General features: G+C 44.1%; 1 long non-coding RNA gene across 1 annotated transcript; it reads left to right on the plus strand.

Moving 5' to 3' along the window:
- The first annotated feature begins 7,703 nt into the window (after positions 1-7,703).
- Positions 7,704-8,370, plus strand: LOC134070166 (uncharacterized). The gene is made up of 3 exons (XR_009936896.1): positions 7,704-7,730; positions 7,992-8,090; positions 8,317-8,370. It is a non-coding gene; the product is annotated as an uncharacterized LOC134070166 (long non-coding RNA).
- Positions 8,371-8,682: the final 312 nt, after the last annotated feature.

The raw sequence follows: 8,682 nt of genomic DNA on the forward strand, positions 1-8,682 counted from the left end.
GTTATGGGGCTTTTGGAACTGTTTACAGCCAATCTCTTGGTCAGTAGTCAATGAATTAATTGATTACACCTTCCAGCAGCAGAAGTACATCCCACCCTCCTGTGATTCAGCCATTCAGCACAGGTTTTTTTGGAACTTTTGATCGTGGCGGCAACATCAGAGAGTGTCGCAACTCTCTCTTTCTATGGCTCTGGGCTGGACAATCAAGTCCAGGCCATGGAGGCCCCACCCTGCAAACGGCTTGGCACGAGATGCCACAGCTCACCCTCAGAGGTCTAGTGCCATCATGCCTCGATGGGTCAAGGCTGTTTTGGCGGCAAAAGGCCTGTGCATTATTTTGGCGTTCCTCACAACCATTCCTCAACCATTTCTATAGAGGTATAGCATGATGATACGTACCATCAAGGGCATTCAAACACTATATATGAATTCACATTTTTGTCTATTTAGCATACCCATTTTTTTTGAGCCCACAAAAAGGGTTGGAATAGCAAAGTTACCTTGTGCAAAACCAGAGATTCCAGTCATTGCAGGTGTGCACTGGCATGGAGAGAGTCTATATACCTATATACAAGTCTGGGTATCATCAAAATGAACTTGAAGCCATTATTTTCATATGATCTCTGACCCCCTTATCACCCCTCCATGAAGCTGACTGATTGAACCCCTCTCTGTCCACAACAGAATGCTAGACCGGCAATGACTATGACGTTTAGGGCCAGCCAATAGATATAGAGTGCTAGACTGGCAATAACTATGACGTATAGGGCCAGCCAATAGACATAGAGTGCTAGACTGGCAATAACTATGACGTATAGGGCCAGCCAATAGATATAGAGTGCTAGTGTGGCAATAACTATGACGTATAGGGCCAGCCAATAGATATAGAGTGCTAGACTGGCAATAACTATGACGTATAGGGCCAGCCAATAGACATAGAGTGCTAGACTGGCAATAACTATGACATATAGGGCCAGCCAATAGATATAGAGTGCTAGACTGGCAATAACTATGACGTATAGGGCCAGCCAATAGATATAGAGTGCTAGACTGGCAATAACTATGACATAGAGGATCCAGACATAGAATGCTCTATAGATCAGAGCTCTTCACCTGTAGCTGGTATGTGGTGAGCATTCTGGCACAAAATGGCTGCCATCCAGCACCCAGGTGGGTGTTGCACATTGATGGTGGTTGAGGTGAAGTTAAAGCTTGTATGTAATATTTATTTATATGTTGTTTATTTATACAGTATGTTTATATAACAGGGACAGTGGACACAGTGCATTACCGAGCCAGACTATAGCAAAGATGTTCATTCACATCTGTGGTATCTTGGTAGCAGTTGAGTGACATCTACAGTACTATGTTGTTGTTGTTGTTGTTGTTGTTGTTGTTGTTGTTGTGTGCTCATGTTGCTTGTGCCCTCCTGCTTTGTTCAGGGTCCACAGGGATTGTCTGGCCGATCTGGCATTCCAGGTGCCCCAGGCCAGGAAGGGCCTCGCGGACCCCCTGGACCCCCTGGAATGGGTGCGGTGAGTTACATACACAACACAGTCTTGATTGTGTGCACTTGTGTCTGTGTGTGTGTGTGTGTGTGTGTGTGTGTGTGTGTGTGTGTGTGTGTGTGTGTGTGTGTGTGTGTGCACGTAATTGTGTGCTTGGAGTTCAATTGTGTGTTTGTGTTCTGGTGTGCTTGTTTGTTTGTGTGCTATACTTGTTTGTTTGTGTGTGTATACTCTGTTGCCTCTACTGACTTTTGCATTGTTGTTTTTGTGTGATCATGTTATGACCTATGACCTCCTCTAGTTGTGAGAGATTGTGTCTTGTGTATTGCGTGACATTGTGTCTCGCTTAAAGTGACCAGATGTCCAAGACATGGGTGACATTTTCAGCTTGACTATCAATGTCATTGAAATACATACTCGTTTTATCTTAAAAATGGGGACATGGGTCGTTTTTCTATATTTTCCTGGGGACAGGCAACCAAAAACGGGGACTGTCCCCTAAAACCGGGGACGTCTGGTCACCCTAGTCTTGCTATACTCATCCACTGTTTCACATTGATGATTTATGTTTTGTATGATCGCGTTGGGACTGTTGCTCTCTATTGTCTGTGCTAAGATAAGGTGATAAGGTTTTGTGTCATGTATGACTGCATTCAACGTTTCAGCATTGTGTTCATGTTCTTGTGCCATGTGTGATGCCATTGCATGTTTCCTCTATCCTGCAGAACTTTTTAGCTCAATATTCAAAAGACTACGGCTCTTTCTCAGGAAAAGACTATAGCGGTGGAAAAGATTACGGTGGTGGAAAGAGTGGTGGTGGTGGTAGTGGGGTATGGAACCTTCCATTATTCCTCTTCTCATGCTGGGACATACAGTTTGTGCAGTGTACATTTAAACTGACTCAAGGGCCTTTCACACCGAGAACGATAACTATAACTATATACAAATATTGCTTGCTTGGATGCATGTGTTTGTTAGCACAAGGACTGGTCTACTACTTAAATCATGCCCCTCAGGTTGTGACATTTTAAGAAGGCCTGCAGCAGCTGATAGCGTAATAACAACCAATAATGTAATAATGGGCAATAACAAAATAACTTTTTTGACAACAAAGTAGTAACTTATTACATTATTGGCTGGTTATTGCATTATCGGCTAGGTTAAGGGAAAAAAAGTGAAGTGTAATAGCCGAAGTCAGTTATGTAATAATCATCTTATTGGAGGCCAAGAGGCGAAGGCATCCATAGTGTTTCTACCTTTTCTTTGAATTATTATGACCGCTGCACAGACACACACACACACACACACACACACACACACACACACACATTATTGATTCAGATATGTTATTCCATTATTGGCAAATTATTACAATATTGGCTTTATTACAATAACATTATTATGTTATAGGACGTTATTACGTTATTGGACGTTATGACATTATCGGCTGCTACAAGGCCCTTTACCAAGAAATGTGACCATTTTCACCGTTTCATTTATCTATAAAATGTGGTAAGGTCTCTCTCTGTCCGTCTCTGTCCCCAGCTTCCAGGTCCACCAGGCCCTCCTGGCCCTCCAGGTTCTCCCGGAGATGAAGTAAGAATTTTACTTTTCTCTTCCGTGGTCTGGGTAGGAAAACTGGTGAACGTGTTTCGTTAAATGCTGTCTTTTTTTTTTTTTTTTGTAATTCAGTTTTTATTGTGATTTTTCAAGTTGGATCATGTACATAATAAAAAAAGTTCTTGGTCACAATGTACATATTTTTACAATAAAGCTCAATGGTGTGGCTTAACCCCCCAATTACGTCTTCCAGGCAGCACTACCACCCAATCCTAACCCTAACCCTAACCCATGCCTAACCCTAGTGCCTTCCAGGCAGCGTTTACAGTAAGACAACGTTGGGGGCTTAAAACAATTTGAATTGTGTCTGCAAGCTACTGTACGCTGGCAATGAGCAATGATGCACGTTGCTTTTACCCTATACTGTATTCAATATTCTACATTGCACATACTGTTTTGCATTGCTTTTTTTTATCTTGGCTTCATAAACTAAAACAGAGTACCACAACAGAGAATCCGCGTACCACCAGTGGTGTCTGTACCACAGTTTGGGAACCACTTATCTACAGTACATGACACATGTTATTGTTTATTTGTTGTTTATGTTGTTGTTTTGTAACTTTACCTTCAGGGTCCCGGTGGCCCTGATGGCCCGAAAGGACCTAATGGCCTTACAGGAGAGCGTGGTCGCCCGGTGAGTGTCTCTAACTAGTCTCTTACCAGTGTGTGTGTGTGTGTGCATGAGTTGGGGTGTGTGTGTGTGTGTGTGTGTGTGTGTGTGTGTGTGTGTGAAGAGAGAGAGAGAGAGAGAGAGAGAGAGAGAGAGAGAGAGAGTACAGGTGTGTAGGTGTGTGTGCACAGTTGTAATGAGTGTTTATACATGTATTGTGTTGATAATTAAGACTTTTTCTAATTTTCTATTTTGACACTTGGTTTCTTCCTCTTCTTCACCATCATAATCATCATCGCTATCATCTGCTCCATCGTTGTCTTCTTCTTCTCCTTCTTCTTCTTCCTCTTCTCCTTCTCCTTTTTCCTTCTTCTTCTTTGTCTTCTTCTTCTTCTTCTTCTTCTTCTTCTTCTTCTTCTTCTTCTTCTCCTCATGCAGGGGCGTCCTGGTCCCCCTGGTCCTCCTGGCAACCATGGCGACCGTGGAAGTGATGTGAGCTCATGTTTGCTTGAACAATCCACACATGACATCTGTCAATACACATTTTGATTAGATGAATGTTAATTATTTATATTCATGTACATGATAAATAATTGTATGTAATAAAAGTGATAGTGCTGAAAATATGGTAACCTAATTCTATTACCCATTATGGTCTGCAGGGCAAGGACGGATCCGATGGCTTACGGGGTGGTGTAGGCCTCGTTGGTCAACAGGTATGCACACTTATGGACACACACACATAGAGACACATAGGCACACAGACACACACACACACACACACACACACACACACACACACACACACAGACACACACACACACACACACACACACACACACACACACACACACACACACACTCTCTATCTCTCTCTCTCTCTCTCTCTCTCAGACACACACACACACACACACACACACTCTCTCTGTGATAAATACAGAAAAAAAAAACCTCACAACAACATTAAATTACACAACAAGGCCTAAACGATGAGTTGCCCTCATCTCCGGATCACCAACTTGAACTGAGGTGTTAGGATCAGTTCTTGGGAATAAACGTCATTCCGTTGTGTCTGTACCAGGGTCAGCGTGGATATCCCGGAATGCCAGGACTTCCAGGCATGAAAGGCTACAGGGTGAGTGTGAGCTGCTGAAAGCCATTTCCATTTGTTGTGGATGTAGTAACCTTGACCTTGACCTTGACCTTGACCTTGACCCTTGACCCTTGACCTGGACTCTGCTGTCACACACGTTTGGGTGGTTCCTGCTGCAAATCCTGATAGCCTCTGACAGACAGACAGACATACACTCTTGACAGCCTCTGACAGACAGACACACAATATGTTAGAAGAAACACAAACTGTGTTGTCCCTATCTGGACATAGAGATGTGTTTAAAAAAAAGAAAAAAACACAGGGTGCCTCTCATTTGGTGTTTTATATACTCTCCCTTCCTTCCTCGATCCTCATCCTCACTGATCTAGATAGAGAATGATGGGGCAGCAACAATGGTCTATCCAGTGTTGGTTATAGATCAGTGGGAACTGACTGAGTAGACTAGAGGTCCTAACAGTATATAATTTGCTTTCTCAGGGAAGGAATGGCATCGACGGACCCTTAGGACTCCTTGGCCCCGCGGGACCGAAGGCAAGTGAACTACACTACTACGTACTGTACATCCACTTTAAGTGAACTTTTGGCCTCATTTCATGAGCCAAGCCCTAGCCGTATCAGTCAGAGCAAAGCAATGGAAGACCTGAGGTGCTTTCATATTTAACACAGTGGCAATTGGTAATTGCATTGTTGCCTTCGTGAAACTCACATCCAGTTCCTCTGTATGTTCGCGGAGAACTACTGTTCCTCCTCTGACTGTTTGCGATTGTTTGCAAAGTTTCACCGAAAACTCTATGGAAAACTGCTTGCAAGCATTTGCTAATATTCGCCTATGTTTGAATCCATGTCCGTATTCTTATTGATGTTACTGTCAGTACTTGAGATGCACTGATACAAGAGCGAACATTTTAGTATGAAGTACTACTGTAGTGTGCGCACTGTTTTCATGCATGTTGCTATGTGTTCATTGGTCATTCCAACAGGGCGAGCAAGGATTATCGGGAAACGATGGCCCACCAGGAACTCCGGTCAGTCTGAAATGTGAAGTCTCCCTGAAATTTCTATCAATTTCAGCCTGAACGCACGCCTTAATCCTAGGCGACATAAGAGACCAAATGTGGGGGCCATGTCCCTGGAGGAGCTCAGGGTTTAGCTCCTTGCTCAGAGGCACGACAGTGGCAGCCAGGAATCGAACCCATGACTTTCTGCTAACCAGAGGTGGACATCTCGGTTCTAGAAAGTAAAAGTCCTGCATATGTTCTTTCTACCTGTGCATTTAAACACAGATGATATTACTAATTACCTCATCTCATACCTGACTGCTAATTAGGATGAGCTGGTTTACTAAATAATTGGATCAAATACTGTACTTGGCAGGGCTTGTACTTTCTGAACCCAGTTCCATCTGCCTCTGTTGCCAACTAGCATGCTAGCTCAGTTCCCTAGTAGCTACAGTGATTTCTGCATTGTGTATACTGTAGGCCTCAGGAGGACAGTAACTTAATGTAAGTTAAACTAAACAAAACCATGTTAATACCATATTAACTGCGACTGTTTATTAACCTCATAGCTGAAGAAATTTAGCAAAGTCAATGTATAAGCTGTGGCTAATAGTTGGGAAATGACGGTGTACCTGTTGTTGTTCCCTGCCTGTTTGCATCTCTGAGCCCATCTCCTCTCTTGTCTGCTATATAGGGACTGCGCGGTGGCCCTGGGGATCTGGGCTTAGCTGGGCCCCGAGGGGAGACGGTAAGTGTCCGTCAGCGCACCTCTCTGTTCATTCAGACACACACTATGGGAAACAGAAGGTTTCTGTTTTAACATTCCTATGTACAGTAGAACGTTGAATGGGATTCTAAACCTTTGCGCTGGTCTCTGTGTCTTACTTCTTTGAAATTGACAGGGTCCTCGTGGTCTAGATGGTTCTCCAGGTGAATCTGGTCGACAGGTGTGTATTAATTTCTGTATAGTCAAGTCACCTTTATTGTCACTTTCTCCACATACTGTATACTAGACATGCTGAGGAATCAAAAGTGTGTTTCTCCCTATCCCACGGTGAAGAAGAACCAGTAAGGTTCAGCCAAACAGCTTTCTACAGCAACAGCACATACTGTACATTCTGTCCTGTGATTCATGTCTGTATTAGTACAGCTATCCTTGTTTGGTTTTAGATTCCTCGTTTTCATGTTTGACTGAGTTTAATATTGTTTGTCACATAGTTATTTTTTTGTGAGTTTATTTTTTTCTGAAATCACTGTAAACTTTATATCTGGGAGCCATATTGTCCTGCACAGAGTGATGTTGCGTTTTCTCTCCACAAGGGCTTACCAGGTCCGCCAGGACCCCCAGGGTTCAATGGGAGACATGGAAACAGGGTGAGTCAGACACACACACACACACACACACACACACACACACACACACACACACACACACTCAAAACTGACCCGGCCCCCAACCCCTAACCCCCCACTGTGATTGGTTTCCACTCAGGGTGCGCCGGGGGAAAAGGGAGACCCGGGGCCTTTTGGCGAGAATGGAGGCCAAGGACCGCCAGGAAACCGTGGACCAACAGGGCGGCAAGGAGAAAGCGTACGTGTCATGGGCTACGGGTGACTTCACACCAAAGATTCTAGAACAGAGCTCTGTTCTAGAATCTTTGCTTCAAACTCTTTTGTAAGGAGTGTATGGAATCAAACTCCCAAGCCCCCTGTCCATGCCCCCAGTGTAGCACAGTAACTGTGTGGCAGCTTTAGCTGTTGGCTGCAGCAACTGAAGGTTTATTCAAGGGGTGATACCAGAAGAAGAATAAATCTTCTAAATTTCACATTTACAGGGAAAACGGGGACGAGATGGAGAAGCAGGAACAAAGGGAGAACATGTGAGTTGAGGAGTTCACACATCTACTGTGTGTGTGTGTGTGTGTGTGTGTGTGTGTGTGTGTGTGTGTGTGTGTGTGTGTGTGTGTGTGTGTGTGCGTGTGTGCGTGTGCAGGTTTGCGTCTGTGTGTGTGTGTGTGTGTGTGTGTGTGTGTGTGTGTGTGTGTGTGTGTGTGTGTGTGTGTGTGTGTGTGCGTGTGTGTGTGTGTGTGTGTGTGTGTGTGTTGTGTGCTCATGTGTTTGATCTCTTTTGGCTCCTGTAGGGAGGTCCAGGGATGTCTGGATCCCCTGGTATGCCAGGAGCACGTGGGTTGCCGGGTGATATGGGAGGTTCTGGTGCTGACGGACCCAAAGGAGAACCAGTGAGTGGTTCATTACTAGCCTGTGATCTGTGTGTGTGAGTGTGTGTGTGTGTGTGTGTGTGTCTGACCTGTGATCTGTGTGTGTGTAGTAATGATCTCTCTCTGTGTGTGTGTGTGTGTGTGTGTGTGTGTGTGTGTGTGTGTGTGTGTGTGTGTGTGTGTGTGTGTGTGTGTGTGTGTGTGTGTGTGTAAAACTGATCTGTGATCTGTGTGTGTTGTACTGAAGGGCCTGAGAGGGGTACCAGGAAACACTGGGGACGCCGGACGTAGAGGAGATACAGTTAGTATGCCTCCCATATTCATCATCATCTGATCTAATCTTCTACAGTGATCAAATGCTCTTCTTTCAATGTGATCATTTTATTGTATGATCAGTGTTTTTCTGTCTTAGTTGTTTTATTTTTACTGTTGCCTATAGTATGTTTTATTATGGCCTGCCCTTTTAAGAACTGGCCAGGGACAACAGATGAAAATTAGCCCATGCGGCTAATTTTACAGTACCAAGACTGTTGATTAATGAGCACTGTCCCTATTAAATAAACAAACAAACAAACAAAGTACAACAACAACAACACTAATCTGTGCACAGGGT

The sequence above is a fragment of the Sardina pilchardus genome, chromosome 22 (genome assembly GCF_963854185.1).
Source record: "Sardina pilchardus chromosome 22, fSarPil1.1, whole genome shotgun sequence".
In the NCBI taxonomy this organism is placed as follows: domain Eukaryota; kingdom Metazoa; phylum Chordata; class Actinopteri; order Clupeiformes; family Clupeidae; genus Sardina; species Sardina pilchardus.